Source organism: Lissotriton helveticus, chromosome 4_1 (genome assembly GCF_964261635.1).
Source record: "Lissotriton helveticus chromosome 4_1, aLisHel1.1, whole genome shotgun sequence".
NCBI classification, from domain to species: domain Eukaryota; kingdom Metazoa; phylum Chordata; class Amphibia; order Caudata; family Salamandridae; genus Lissotriton; species Lissotriton helveticus.
In genome coordinates, this window is record NC_136063.1 from 461,255,492 (window position 1) to 461,271,663 (window position 16,172).

Below are 16,172 nucleotides of genomic sequence, written 5' to 3' on the forward strand. Positions count from 1 at the left end.
TGCCGACGAAACTACAAAGAAGACTCGTGAATCTGGTTGCTCCAGATCCACACCAGCTCCCCTGAAAAGGAGCCCCGACTCTGACCCTCCTGGTCCGAGTGAGAAGCAATCTTCCGATCCCGCGTGGATTGCTCTTACCAAGGCTTGTTTGCTCCAAACTTGAATCCGACTGCACCGACGGTGAGAGCCTGCGTGGGACAGATCGTGACCTGCTCCTGGACATCGCAGATGCCCCAGAGCCCACGTGACAGCGGAGAGAAGCTCCTCGACGACCACCTGATTGCGCCCGACATTGCCTGGTTCCGTCCTGGTTCCACCCTGGTCACTGCTGAGTGACCCAGACTCTGTCCCCTCTGCTTTCAGGTACTCTACAACTTGAGTCCACCCTTGGACTCCACCGGACACTTCATCTTCAACCCGCCTGCAGCCCTTTCAGCTTCAAGCACCAAGAGCCTGCGTGTCAAAACCCGACGCCACTTCGACCCTGTGCACCCACTTCCTGTGGGTGAGGTAACTTTGCTCCGCCGGTGTTCCCACACTGGTGCACATCTCTAGGGCCTGTGTGTTAAGTTTTGTTCCTCTAGGTCCAGCGGAAGTGTCCTTAAACTTTAACTTTATGACTTTTACGCACCATTGGTTAACATTGGTGCATGCGTGCGCTTTCCGCACATCTCCCGAATCCCGAGGGCCATTCCCGACTTCAGCATTGCTTGTCCTGACTGCTCCCAGCGATTCCCTAGGCCCTAGGCCTAACCACTGTTCGAGTGGCCTCTCTTATACCACTTGTTTAGTATATGGTTTGAGTGGCCACCCACCCTCATCCATAATTGTGCAACTTGTATGTTTAAACAGTGCTTTTGATTTAACGCTTGTGCCCCTTTATTCATAAAGAATACTGGGGATTGTTTTTAGTAATAAACACATATATTTTTATAATATATACTTGTGTGGTGTCCTTTCATTTGATATTACAGGATTGTATGTGGTAAAACAGCTCGCTTAACACGACCTCTTAAGTTAAGCCTTTAGGCTGCTTAGTCCATGCTACCCCTAGGATAGCTTGTCTAATAAGGTTGACTTACAACCAGACACCATAAGGGATTGTTTGGTCAGGTAGTAGGTGGTTCCAGAATTGGAAACATCCCCTACCAGGCCAACTTCTCACATTGGTGAGCAGCGGTGGGATTTGAGCTTGCTGTTGTTTTACCATTGCAATCTTTGTATCAAATTGAAAGATCACATCAAGTACCTCTAGGTACATATAAAATCAAAAGCTTAGCATATTAAGTTCTACTGAACTTAGAAGTTGTAGGTTGAAGGGATTAGCACACCCTGACTACAACTCACTAGTAAGGTACAGTAGGAAAACACTTAGTGTAGGTAGGTGCATCACTTACACCACACTAGAGTCATGTCTGACACAGGAAAAGCCTCAGGGTCTACTCCTGTGACAGTTGACCTTACCCAGGCAACTTCCAGCTATGACAAGCTAACCCGAAAGGACTTGGTTGCCTTGTGCAAATCAAGAGGGTTAAAAAGGGGCAGAAGCCCCACCTGTCCAATCCTGATAGCCATTCTAGAACAGGATGACTTAGAAAGGGCGAAGGGAATTCCCCTAAGGTCAGGAGATGGAGAGAACCCAGCTGTAACTGGTACCCCTCAGGAGGAAGAAGGAGAAGAGGTGGATGAGGACTCAGAGATTGAGGACACAGAAGACCAGGGTCAGGAGGGTAGCCAGGTTGGATTTGCCAGGCTTAGCCAGGCCAATTTAAACCTACTGGGAAATGGAGAGGGCCAGCACCTCCCCAGATCCCACAGTCGTATTCTCCCAGGCAACAGAAGAGTGAGATCTCCCTCAGGGGACTCTCATATTTCTAGTGCCTCCAGAGAATCTGAGAGAGGTATGACTGCCTCTCAAAAGACTGAGCATAGGGCCAGAATGAGGGCTGTCAGACTCCAGATAGAGAGGGAGGAGGTAGCCCTGGCTCAAGCTAAACTTACCTTGGCTCAAGCTAGACTTACCTTGGCAAGAGAGCAGAAATTGTGTGGCTTAGATGCCACTGGTGGCAGCAATATTCCTAAAGAGAAACCCAGGTCCTATGATAGTAGAAACCTGACAAAGATTGTGCCCCCCTACAAGGAAGGGGATGACATCCACAAGTGGATAACTGCTCTTGAGAGAGCCTGCATGGTACAGCAGGTTCCTGAGGAACAGTGGGCAGCAATCTTATGGTACTCCTTTTCAGAGAAAGGGAGAGATAAGCTCCTCACTGTCAGACATGAGGATGCAAACAATTACAAAGTCCTGAAGAGTGTCCTAATAGATGGGTTTGGCTTAACCACTGAACAGTACAGGTTGAAGTTCAGAGACACCCAGAAGACACAGACACAGGACTGGACTGATTTTGTAGATTGTGCTACTAAGGCTCTGGAGGGTTGGCTACATGGCAGCAAAGTACATGACTTTACAGGATTGTATAATTTGATTATGAGGGAGCAGATCCTAAGTAATTGTCAGAACCAGCTCTTACACCAGCACCTGGTGGACTCTGATCTGACCTCTCCCCAAGAATTAGGAAAGAAGGCAGACAAGTGGGTCAGAACCAGGATTAGGCCTAAGAATCAGGACAGTAACCAGAAGAAGGAGTCTACCAAGCCTCAAGATAAGGGTGGGGATAAAAATAAAGAAAATACTTCCCCAGGGCCCCAAAACTCCAAGAATGGGGGTGGGTCCCAAGACACTTCTTCAACTGAGAAAAAGCCTTATTGTTATGCCTGTAAACAGGTTGGGCATTACAAAACAGACAACTGTTGTCCCAAGAATAACAATAAAGAAAATATACCTCCAAAGCCAGCTTCAACACCTCCTGTTACTGTCAGCAGTAATCCCCCAGGAAGTGGAAGCACACCCAGGAATCTGGGTGGGTTTACTGTTGGAGCTCAGGTGGACCCTGGCCTATCCAGGTCCCCATCACCCAATGATCTTGTTTATGAGACTGGCATGGGGTTTGCCAACTTCTCTGCTTGCCCAAATACTTTGAGCAAGTATAGACAAGAACCCATCATCAATGGTTTGAAAGTTGAAGCTTTTAGAGACACAGGGGCTAGCATCACCATGGTGGCTGATGGCATAGTCCCCTCTAAGCAACTTTTACCTGGTGCCACATACCAGGTTACAAACATTGATGGAATCCAAACAAATCATCCCATGGCAGTAGTAAGTCTCAGCTGGGGAGGTGTCATTGGCCCAAAGAGAGTGGCAGTGTCACCAAACTTGCCTGTAGACTGCCTACTTGGTAATGATTTGGAAATCTCAGCCTGGGCTGAGGTTGAACAGGAAACCCATTCTAGAATGGTGAATTCCAATGGAAAGGTTAGTGGGGCTGTAATGGCTACAGCCCCAATTCAAGATGTCCTTCCTGAAAAGGTTGGTAGGGCTGAGAAACTCTCTGCCCCATCTTTAGCAAAAGCTCTTCCTGAACAGAATAGCAAAGCTGTTATGATAACAGCAGAAACCCAAACTGAGTCTCCTCCTGAAAAGGTTGGTGGGGCTGTGATGGCCACAGCCCAAACTCAAACTGATATGTGTGTTGTGAAGCCTGAAATGATGGATAACTCCACACAAACTGAGAGCATGGAGGAGGAAGAGAAATCTCCCCCTCACCAGACTTTAGGACAGGATCAGCCTCCTCAGGGAACTGATCTTACCCCTGATGAAGGAACTGCCCCAGAGGTTGTTAGGCCTGGCCTGACAGAGCCTCTGATGGCGGTGGACCCTTCTCAGGTGGGGCCCAGTCTGGAGCAGGTAACCTGCCCCTCTCTCCCTTGCCTTAGCCAGCCCAGGGCTGCAGAGGACAAGAAGGACAGTGAGACCCAGAGGGACCCCTGTCAAATAAAGCACCCCCATCAACAGATTAGGTGCACCAAAACTAGTAGCCCTAGTGAGGTGAAAACTTTAAAAACTCCTGAGGGAGCCCCCTTAAAAACAGTTAGGGACCTCCCACAGATGGATTCTGTTGGGCACAGCCAAACCTGGGACCCAAAGGGCCCAAACCTGAACTGTCCCTCCAGCAAGCCAAACAGAGGGACCCAGCCTCCAGCTTTAGGTAGCCAGAGGTTGACCCTGAGAGCACAGTGCAACTCAGTTAAAGAGAGAAAGGCACACATGGTGGAAGATAATTGGAGGAAGCTAAGCCCTAAATTAGTAGAGCCTCGCTTCAATACTCCATATCCAAACCAGCCTTTAACTTTGCATAAACACACCCAAGGTAGTGATTCCCTATGGTGGAGACCCTCTGATACCCCAAGGGTGAGGGACTGCTTAGTGGACCATGAGACAGGGGGTACCCATGCTAGTGCAGGTACTTCCTTATATGGCCACTCAGGCAATATAGGCTTACCTGGCCAAGGATAGCCTTATCTCCTTTCGTTTGGGGGGGGGTTATGTAGGAAGGTGGCTACCTGACTATGGTTACCCCGGATTTTTTGCCTGTGTTTAGCTGGTTTTTTGACTTAGTTGACCTGGTTCCCTGCTAATCAGGGCCCCAGGCCATCTGCTCTCTCTGTAAAATGGATTCCATGTACCCTAGGTACATACCCCAATTGGAAATGGACCCCTTGTCAGCCCCTGTATAATGCACTATAGGTGCCCAGGGCATAGGGGCCACCAAGGCCTACCAGGGGCTGTAGCATATCTTTTGCCACCCCTGGCTGGTTCTTAAATTGACACAACTGGCTGATCACTCAGCTGGGGTAAGGTGGTGTAATCACCCCTTGCTTAGATGTAGTATACCTATATCTAAACCTATATCTGGACACATATTAACCTGTGAGCCACTCCTATGGAAGGCCTCATCAATCCTGGAGGTAGAGTGCGTGGTTTTATGTGAGATGGAGCTCTAGCATGAGCTGAGCCTGTCTGCAGCTGTCGGGAACAACTCCCTAAGCTGTTTCAGGATAATGCCATACCATATACTCTTAAGTGCCTTATAATCCTCGCGGTTATATAGCAACTCTGGTTTGGCTTTATCAAAACATGTCGTGTAAGGTGTCATACGATTTGGAATACTATCCCCTCGCCAGTTCTGGCGACGGGGATAGCATTCCACCCCTCTAGAGGGGTAAGACATGTTACTTTGCTTAAATACGGTTGATTTCTCCAAAGACCTTAGATCCACAAAATGGATGCCTCTGCCACAGACAAATGTCTGGACCCCTGCAGTTGACCGAAACTCAACCAAATGGGTCCTGGACAAAGGGTTTCCTGTCACAGGAGGGTGTCACCGCCCTCCAGACAGGAGATAGTGGATTGTAGCAGGGAGGTTTGAAAGAAACCAGACACTGCCTGGGGCGCACAAGGCTGCCCCTTGCATAATCCAGCCAAACCGGTTCTGGGGCACTCCAGCCCTCGTGCCAGGGCGGCCTGGATCAAAGGAAGGGGGTGTATCCACCCACTTCCTGGGTCCCACCCATAGGAGGGGACCTAGCAGGTAATCACGCCCCCCAGATTGGAATAAGAGTGGGAGCAGTGCCAATGCACATCAGATTTCCTGGAAGAAACATTAGAAACGAAACTCTGGACCCTTGGACCTCCATCTCAACGTGGAAGCCCGAAGAATCTCCCTTGTGGTCAAGGAGTGACCACCCTGCAGCAGCAGGCACCATCCAGCCCTCGACGTCTACTTAGTTGCAGTTCCCGCCAGAGCTCGAGCGACTGAGATCGACGAGATCAAGCTTGCCTGCCTTCCAACAGCCCGATCCACAGTCCCTGCAGAGCTGAGACCCGTGGAGGCGACCGGAAGCGTGGGGCACGCCATCTTGAATTGACCACGAGACGCTGACCGTGCAGCCCACAAGTGACCCTCGAAGCTGTGCACCGGGGTTTGAGAAGCCCCCACCCTGAGCTGCTCCTGAGCCGAAGTTCAGCCCTCCACACTCGACGAGTGCTGCGTGGGGCCCTTTGGCTCTATTTGGCTCAACGCGTTGGCCCGGTCACTTGCCAGCTGGCTAGTGGTCCCTGTGCCAACGAAACTACAAAGAAGACTCGTGAATCTGGTTGCTCCAGATCCACACCAACTCCCCTGAAAAGGAGCCCCGACTCTGACCCTCCTGGTCCGAGTGAGAAGCAATCTTCCGATCCCGCGTGGATTGCTCTTACCAAGGCTTGTTTGCTCCAAACTTGAAGCCGACTGCACCGACGGTGAGAGCCTGCGTGGGACAGATCGTGACCTGCTCCTGGACGTCGCAGATGCCCCAGAGCCCACGTGACAGCGGAGAGAAGCTCCTCGACGACCACCTGATTGCGCCCGACATTGCCTGGTTCCGTCCTGGTTCCACCCTGGTCACTGCTGAGTGACCCAGACTCTGTCCCCTCTGCTTTCAGGTACTCTACAACTTGAGTCCACCCTTGGACTCCACCGGACACTTCATCTTCAACCCGCCTGCAGCCCTTTCAGCTTCAAGCACCAAGAGCCTGCGTGTCAAAACCCGACGCCACTTCGACCCTGTGCACCCACTTCCTGTGGGTGAGGTAACTTTGCTCCGCCGGTGTTCCCACACTGGTGCACATCTCTAGGGCCTGTGTGTTAAGTTTTGTTCCTCTAGGTCCAGCGGAAGTGTTCTTAAACTTTAACTTTATGACTTTTACGCACCATTGGTTAACATTGGTGCATGCGTGCGCTTTCCGCACATCTCCCGAATCCCGAGGGCCATTCCCGACTTCAGCATTGCTTGTCCTGACTGCTCCCAGCGATTCCCTAGGCCCTAGGCCTAACCACTGTTCGAGTGGCCTCTCTTATACCACTTGTTTAGTATATGGTTTGAGTGGCCACCCACCCTCATCCATAATTGTGCAACTTGTATGTTTAAACAGTGCTTTTGATTTAACGCTTGTGCCCCTTTATTCATAAAGAATACTGGGGATTGTTTTTAGTAATAAACACATATATTTTTATAATATATACTTGTGTGGTGTCCTTTCATTTGATATTACAGGATTGTATGTGGTAAAACAGCTCGCTTAACACGACCTCTTAAGTTAAGCCTTTAGGCTGCTTAGTCCATGCTACCCCTAGGATAGCTTGTCTAATAAGGTTGACTTACAACCAGACACCATAAGGGATTGTTTGGTCAGGTAGTAGGTGGTTCCAGAATTGGAAACATCCCCTACCAGGCCAACTTCTCACAAGAAGGCACATCAAAGTTTGAACGCCAGACGCGATTTTGGGAGATAACAAATCCCTTCCTCAGCGGCGTAGGTACTTCAAAGAGTGGAAGTGCTGCTCAGTAAGCACTATTTTCAACCGCCCCCAGTGGGCGTGGCCGTCACTACGGCCTCTTGGTAATTGTAGTGCGTGTTCATAATCCCAAGTGGGTGCGCTGCCCATTCTCCTCACAATACACCATGTAAGCCCCAGTGGGTTGATGTAATATCCTGGCGTGCGTCTGTACTTGCTTTGTAGTTGCTGAGTAGAGCAAAAGCAGGCAGCTCCCCGCAACATGCCCGCTTTGCTTCCTCCTATGGTTCCAACACAAACGTGGTGTCAGAAAGGGACCGCAGCAGCGGTGGGCCTGAAGTCACGACTGGGAAAGCCGTCAAAATATCCACATCGCAGGTACCCACTTTCTACCAAGGCCACAAGAAGCATTGATGCCACTGCACTGTTTCCTTGCAAAATGAAACGAAGATTCCTTTATCTACCTGCATGATGGCTCTTATTAATGGGTAAAAAGTGAGAATGTGGATTTTTGACGGCTGTTCTTGTTGTGGAAGTGCCCTGCCACATGGAAGTGGACCGAGCTGCAGTTACTTGACAAGCAGCGTGAAGGGCAGGAAGATCATGTTGCAAGGTGTCATTTGCAGCACAGATGGAGTGTGACCATTTTCCAGACCACAAGTAGCATTGATTAGCTCTATTTATGATACCCGGCAGCTTGCAGTAAAAAATACAGTCCAGAAGGCACATCAAAGTTTGAACGCCAGACGCGATTTTGGGAGATAACAAATCCCTTCCTCAGCGGCGTAGGTACTTCAAAGAGTGGAAGTGCTGCTCAGTAAGCACTATTTTCAACCGCCCCCAGTGGGCGTGGCCGTCACTACGGCCTCTTGGTAATTGTAGTGCGTGTTCATAATCCCAAGTGGGTGCGCTGCCCATTCTCCTCACAATACACCATGTAAGCCCCAGTGGGTTGATGTAATATCCTGGCGTGCGTCTGTACTTGCTTTGTAGTTGCTGAGTAGAGCAAAAGCAGGCAGCTCCCCGCAACATGCCCGCTTTGCTTCCTCCTATGGTTCCAACACAAACGTGGTGTCAGAAAGGGACCGCAGCAGCGGTGGGCCTGAAGTCACGACTGGGAAAGCCGTCAAAATATCCACATCGCAGGTACCCACTTTCGACCAAGGCCACAAGAAGCATTGATGCCACTGCACTGTTTCCTTGCAAAATGAAACGAAGATTCCTTTATCTACCTGCATGATGGCTCTTATTAATGGGTAAAAAGTGAGAATGTGGATTTTTGACGGCTGTTCTTGTCGTGGAAGTGCCCTGCCACATGGAAGTGGACCGAGCTGCAGTTACTTGACAAGCAGCGTGAAGGGCAGGAAGGTCATGTTGCAAGGTGTCATTTGCAGCACAGATGGAGTGTGACCATTTTCCAGACCTACTGTGGTACATTTTGAAATGGCAGCTCACTGGAGCAAGGTTTATGGCACTACTAACACCAGCAGTCTCTGGGATAGCCAACGCCCACTGAGGCAGGTGTTAAGGATTACAAAATATGCCGGTGCCTCACGCAGTGTTTGATTCTGAAGCCTCTGAGAAAATGCTAATGCAGCATGAAACGCTTCAGGCTTATGAATGAATTTGGACTATGTTTCCTTCCATTGCGCTGTTTCCTTGCAAAATAAAACGAAGATTTCTTGACCTACCTGCATGATGGCTCTTCTTAATGGGTAAAAAGTGAGAATGTGGATATATATATATATATATTACCTACTGGCGGTTGCCAGTAGGTATATATAGTTAGGATTTTTTCTCTATGGGTTTTTTGAAAATTCTATGTCTAATAACTTTGGCGTTTGTGGACGGAATTGGCTGAAACTTTCAGGAAAATGGCACATTTTGTTTCTGAGCAGCCCCTGAAAATTGGGGGGGGGTTCGTCCAGGGGGGGTCGAGAAAAAAGGGGGGTCCCAAAACGTGTTTTTAACATTGAGTTTTCCATAGGGCGGTTGGCCTCACTTTTAGCCCGAACGGCTAAATGGATTTGCACGAAACTTGGCAAAATTGTAGGGACTGGTAGCCCGATGTGCCTTTTGTAGGTCTCAATATATGTGCTCCAGTGGATTTTGAGAAATTAACGTTTAAAAAAAGATATATATCTGTAACAGCGGACCGGGCAGCGCTCCAGTTCGCGTACTTTTCGCGCAACGGAGCTTTGTGAAGCGAAGCTGATTGGTTCTCCGGCGTCTGTCAACATTCCAAACAGTCCGTAGCGGCCGCCATCTTGTCTCTCGGTAGGATCGAGAGACAAGAGGAGGCGAAAGGGAAGGGGCAAATGACGATAAGGGGGCATAGTAGATCCTCCCTGACCTCTTAGGTTTGATGTACCATTTTGCCAAGTTTGGTGTAATTCCGTTCAGCCATTCAGGCTGTAGACGTATCTAAATGTCAATAATCGAACGGCTGAATGGATTTGCACGAAACTTGGCAAAATATTAGGGACTGGTAGCCCGATGTGCCTTTGCTAGGTCTCAATATATGTGCTCCAGTGGATTTTGAGAAATTAACGTTCAAAAAAAGATATATATCTGTAACAGCGCTCCGCTTCGCGTAGTTTTCGCGTTACGGAGCTTTGCGAAGCTGATTGGTTCTCCGGCGTCTGTCAACATTCCAAACAGTCCGTAGCGGCCGCCATCTTGTCTCTCGGTAGGATCGAGAGACAAGAGGAGGCCAAAGCGAAGGGGGAAATGACCATAAGGGGGCATAGTAGATCCTTCCTGACCTCTTAGGTTTGATGTACCATTTTGCCAAGTTTGGTGTAATTCCGTTCAGCCATTCAGGATGTAGACGTATGTAAATGTCCTATGGAAAATTGCATGGGGAAAACACATTTGAAAGTGTTGAAATTTAGAACCAATTAAAATGTTACTTTGGTTTTGTATTTGTGTGTGATGAAAGTTAATTGGTTATGTATATATGTCAAATGAGAGGAAACCACAGCCATTTTGTGATACTACTGTCTGAGGTACATTTGTGAGGAATTTTTGGTGGTGAATTTCTGGTGTTTGATTTACACAGTACTAACACTTCTCCTACTTTTAAAAAGGTGAGTTGTTAATTTGTAAGGGGAACTATGTTGTACACTTGAAGATAATTTGAAAAATGTTTTCTGTTATTTATTTGCAGTCCTTCTGTTATACTAAATACTTGATAAAGTTAGTTTTATATTATGTATTACTAAAAACGATAAATGAAAGTGATTATTTTTTTCTGCAATTTACAGCAAGCAATTTCAAAATAAAATGGCTCACAATGAAGAGACCGTGGCAATTTCTTTTGAATTGTCCACTACATTGATTGAAATTGAGAGCACCAATAATGAAATATTGTCACAAGGAGGAGATGACTTGTATGATTCCATTAGATTGATTGAAATGGACAGCACCAATAATGAAATATTGTCACAAGGAGGAGATGACTTGAATGATTCCACTACATTGATTGAAATTGAGAGCCCCAATAATGAAATATTGTCACAAGGAGGAGATGACTTGTATGATTCCATTAGATTGATTGAAATGGACAGCACCAATAATGAAATATTGTCACAAGGAGGAGATGACTTGAATGATTCCACTACATTGATTGAAATTGAGAGCACCAATAATGAAATATTGTCACGAGGAGATGACTTGAATGATTCCACTACATTGATTGAAATTGACAGCACCAATAATGAAATATTGTCACAAGGAGGAGATGACTTGAATGATTCCACTACATTGATTGAAATTGACAGCACCAATAATGAAATATTGTCACAAGGAGGAGATGACTTGAATGATTTTTTTGATCAATCTGTTGATGGCGAATTTATCGAATGTTTGGAGACCATAGAGTTACAAGAATCATCATTGCTGACTTTTCATGAGGAAATTGCTGATGAGGACATGTTACTAGTTCTTTCAAATTTAGAAAATTCTGAAGAATAAATTTATATTTAGAAATCAAAAATTGTTTGAGACATTATTCATTTTTATTTTTAATTTATGAGGTTGTAGCGAAGTGATTGTAGTATAAAATGAGACTTATAGTATAGAGTGCAACATTTTTATGTTACATGGTAAGTTTACTCATATTTACTTCCCTTCTGCCACTATATTATCTCCAATGTGTATTTGACATCTCTTCTTCATCTCCGGCCTCCTTTCTCTCACTGTGTGTCTCCGATGCATCTTATCGCTGCTATTTTGTGTAATTACAGAAGAGAGTAAAATAAAATAGTTCGGAACGTGAAAAGGGGGCAAAGTAGAGTACCCCTCACCCCCTAGGCCTTTTCAGGCGGTCCCAAAAGGATCAGTTTCTGCTTTCCTGAGAGATTATGGTATGAGTTCCATATACCACAATAATTTGCATTACAACATGCAAGATATCTATCTCCTATTACCAACTTTTGGAGATATTCGCGCTAAGCGCGAATATCTCCAAAAAGTAACACCTGCCCTGAGCAGTTCTTAGCCATGTTATCCAATGGGAGGTGGATAACATGGCTAAGAGCATTAGCTCGGTAATGCATGAATATCGCTGACTTTTTAGCGATATTCATGCATTGCGGCCGTTTATTATTGCATTTGCGATAAACCTTGATAATAGCAAGGTTTATCTTCGATAATTTCTGACGATGCTTAGCGGTAAAAAATTCGTTGGTAAGCATCGTTAGCGATAAATATCGCTTAACTTTGGTAATATGCACCAACGTCTGTTAACGTTCGATTCGAAGGAAATGAGGAAGTGTTAAAAAACATTGTTTGCGCCATCTTGCCTTTTTTGAAATGCCACACTTTTGTCGTGCACGGCAGCCATTTTAGATGCCTTGACCAGACCCACTCTCTGCACGCTGTCGATTCGTAGCATGGCTCCCCACCCTCGCAAGCATCTTCCCCAGGCACTGGTCACCCCCGCTCTCTGTCTTATGCATGGGCAATAAACCTCCCCCCATCTGCGCTGCTCTTCCCTGAGAATCACACTCTGTGCCCGCCCGACACCTCCCTTTCGCCCTATTCACTACCGCACCCTCTGACACTCCTCTTCCTCTGTGTCCGATTGTCCAGGCTATCAGCTAGCCCTGCAGATGTAGTTTATGGCTCCAGCTGTAAAGAATCACCCCTCTTCAAAGGAGTTATAGTAGATCAAGGCCCACACCCGATGAGATCCGTCACACCACACGTGTTCCTACTATCTGAAAACCATCCTGTATTGTGATTGGGGAGGGGACCGAGCCTGAAGCAGAAGATTCCAGGAATGACTCTTTGTACATCAAAGTTTTTACAATTATGTGTCACATTAAAAATATATAGCACTCCAACAAAGTAGTAGGAATATAAAACTTTAATAACATATAAATATATACAACAAAACAAAAACAGTAAAAACATTTAAACAACGAAGAGACCGTGGCAATTTCTTTTGAATTCCTGATGAGGACATGTTACTAGTTCTTTCAAATTATGAAAATTCAGAAGATGTTGCCTGGGGGTGGGTCGTCAGTAGCAGTCTGTTGTGCGAATAGTTCCAAGGCAGCAGAACGCGCTGAAATCTAGATGGCACGAAAGTGATGTCTAGTAAGTTGCCGCCCAGCAAATAACGGCGTGGGGCGCCGCGGGGTGAGTGAGTCCAGTAGGCACCACAGCTATTCTTACCGGCATTGCAGAATTACTGCTGGGGACAATGCCTGTGCTGTAGCAGGGTCACACCAGAAACAAAAAGGATTCTGTTGAAGATGTTGTTGGTTTTCAATTTGAAAACAGTTCTGGTGTCAACTGCTATGCTAATGTAGTGGTTAATGTTTTGTTTTCTCTAGAAAATGTAAAAGAGGGGGAGGCAGTCCAAAGTTCCGTTAAAAGGGCAAAGGAAAGGATCGGTGGTTTGAACTATCAGTCAAAAAGGGGAGGGGGTGCAACAATTTTTCCTACCGGGTCACACTGTGCTTTCACCGGAACTGAGGTCTGCAGGATTCTAGTAATTCAAAGTGAGGCTGGCGCCAGCATGGGAGCGCCGACGTCCCGCGGATACAGTTTCGTCACTCCACGGGCGATCATGGCAGTCATTCCCCATCGGGGGTCTGAGACTCCCGCGGCTCCTCTAGAATCTTCAAGGTCGTGGAGGACTACGGTGGTGGAGTCAACCAGTGACCGGGCCATTTCTTTATGCTGGGCCCGCCCTTGCCAGGTCGACCGCCATTTTGAGAGTTCGGTAGCTACTGGCGATCGCGGGGTCAAATGAGCGGACGGGCTCCACCCTGCCGGGCGAGACGTTGCAGCATCGCCACAGTGGAAGAACCCTTTTCCGGGCGCTTGGAGCGCTGAGGGTGCAGGTGGGAAGCCTCCACTGGGGAGGCGGGAGAGGCTTGTTCGCATCGTCTCTCCCTCCCAGTGCACCCCACGGCGTCTCGCTTGAGATTTGTTATGGCCGGACCAGGCGATGAGGACGAGGGGGGGGGGTCGGAGGCATGTGCAAGACATCCCCCCCCAGTGTTGTCGCAGCCATTATTCAAGAAAGAAGAAGTGTCCCGTCCGTCTTCGGGCCGGGCTTCCGGTGGATGTCGGCCGGACGCCCCTGGCTCTGGCCCCATGAACGGGTTCCTTGGTTTATCGGCTGCAGCCGGATCCCGTCGGCCTCGGCCCCCCGACCGTTGGTGGCCGGACCGGAAGAGCATGTGGCGGGACTACCTGAAACTGTCAAGGGCCACCGCGGCCGGACTGGGAGAGAGAGGGGAGGGTCTAGGAGATATTCCCCCCCCTGCAACTTTTCAGCGTTGTAAAGTCAATCCCCTGGCCGGGTCCCGCTGGCCTCGGCCTCTCCTCCGGCTACACCCTACGTTAGGATCTCCTGGCCGAGGCGTGGCAGCAGGACCCGCCTTATATGGGCTGCTCCCGGCTGGGCGTAGCCGCAACCCTGCCCCACCTTGGAAGTTTCCAGAGTGGGGGCGGATGTTCTACTGACTTGCATTTTCCCTAGTCTATCGATTTTTTTGGCGTGGCAGGCGGTGGGACAGCGAGGGGTGATTTGGTTTCTCTTACTGTTTTTCTGGTCTCTCACCACTGGCATATTTTAACGTTTTCTTGTTTCTAGGACATTAATAGGTTTTATCATTACGTTATGTTATCGTTTCTTTGTTCGTTGTTTAATAAAAGTTCATGTTCATCAGTGGCCTACTGAGTTTCGTTTTCCTATTCTTTTCTTTCCAGGTTGTTTCATGCTAAAGTTTCTGTTAACAGGATACAGTGATCACTTCGTTATTATTGCATATGTCCTTTTCACTAGGGGTGCTCTCTGGTCGGGCCAGATGACGTATCTCTAGTAAATGGTCCGGGTGAAACAGGTGCATCAATCAGTGGGGAGTAGATAGGCATGACAGATTACAACGGGGGAGGAAGGTCCGCATTACGTACCCTTTCACTATTTGCAAAGATTTTCCTACGTATATTTGCAAACAGGGAATACCTCCAAAAAGAACCAATTCCCAAACAGTCAATGTTTGGGGAAACAATCAATCAATGAGGAACGAAATAGGCACGACGTGTTAAAGGTTTGCGTTACCTACCCTTCACTATCTGCAAAGGGAGAGAGAATATTCCTATTCTTCCTCGTTTGCAGGCAGAGAAGATTCTTAAGAGAACCAACTTCGAACAATTCAATGCTCGATTCAAACAATCAACAAGGGGTACTGTGAACACAAATGAACGCCGCTTATGTACATACACATTGGTATTATCAACAGGTTGTTCCTAATGTTTCTATTTTAGGGAGGTCAAAAAGAGATCCCATTAGTGGCCTACTGATTTTGCTCGATTCCTTTTGTTTTTTTACACGATTTTTCGCTATCTGCAAAGACTAAACAGAGTATTGCGACTCTGTGCTTGTTTGTAAATAGAGAATGAACCAAAGAGAACAATCAATCAAATGGAGAGAGAAGCAGGCACGACGGATTACAACGGGGGCAAAGGCCTGCGTTAACTACCCTTCACTATCTGCAAAGAGAGAGTACTCCTAATAGAAATGAGGGGTGGGGGGCAGCATTCAAAGCAGATCAGTGTGCATAAACACGAAAATGTTTTTACTTACCACGTACTTGACATTCGACAGCTTATGATATTTGCTATTAAAAAACCATTGAAATTCACTGAAAAAACCATAGGTTATAGACCATATATAGTTAGGAATTAGCATTTAAAAAACCTTATTTTACTCACACAAAACCATTGAAATTCCATATATAGTTAGTTGCACTAACTATATATCGTGCACCCGCAATCCACTGCTGATCATGTCACATAATACATCATTCATGACATGGTCAGTGACATCACTGATGACATCACTGATGACATCTCAATGACATCACTGATGACATCACTGATCACATATTATTTGACATCATTCTTGTGCTAATACGATAAACCTCTTCAGACTCTAATATAACCTTAGATACACTCAGTGTATACAGACACTCACACACTGCCACTCATCCATGGAGTTACTCACACACCCAGTCAGTCATGCAAAGAAACAATCTCACCTCCATTTCTTCAACTATACAGTTAAACACACCTTACTTATTGAAACATATACTAACACATATTTACTCTCTTATACAATCCCTGATACAAGTTCACAATGATCGATACAACCACTCACTCATTCAGTGGCTCTCATGCACAGTTATTTATATATGCCAACTCTCACATGTACTGTGTTTTACTTACTATGACATGTAGCATTGAGATATCCATTCACTCATCAATACACTCATGCACACAGTCAACTGCCCATGTAGCTGTTTCCACATGCACTCTTGAACTCATACACCTAGTGAATCAACTGCTCACACATCTATGCATAGAGTCACACACCTTCCAGCCACCCCCACACAAACTCAATCTCCCATAGAAATA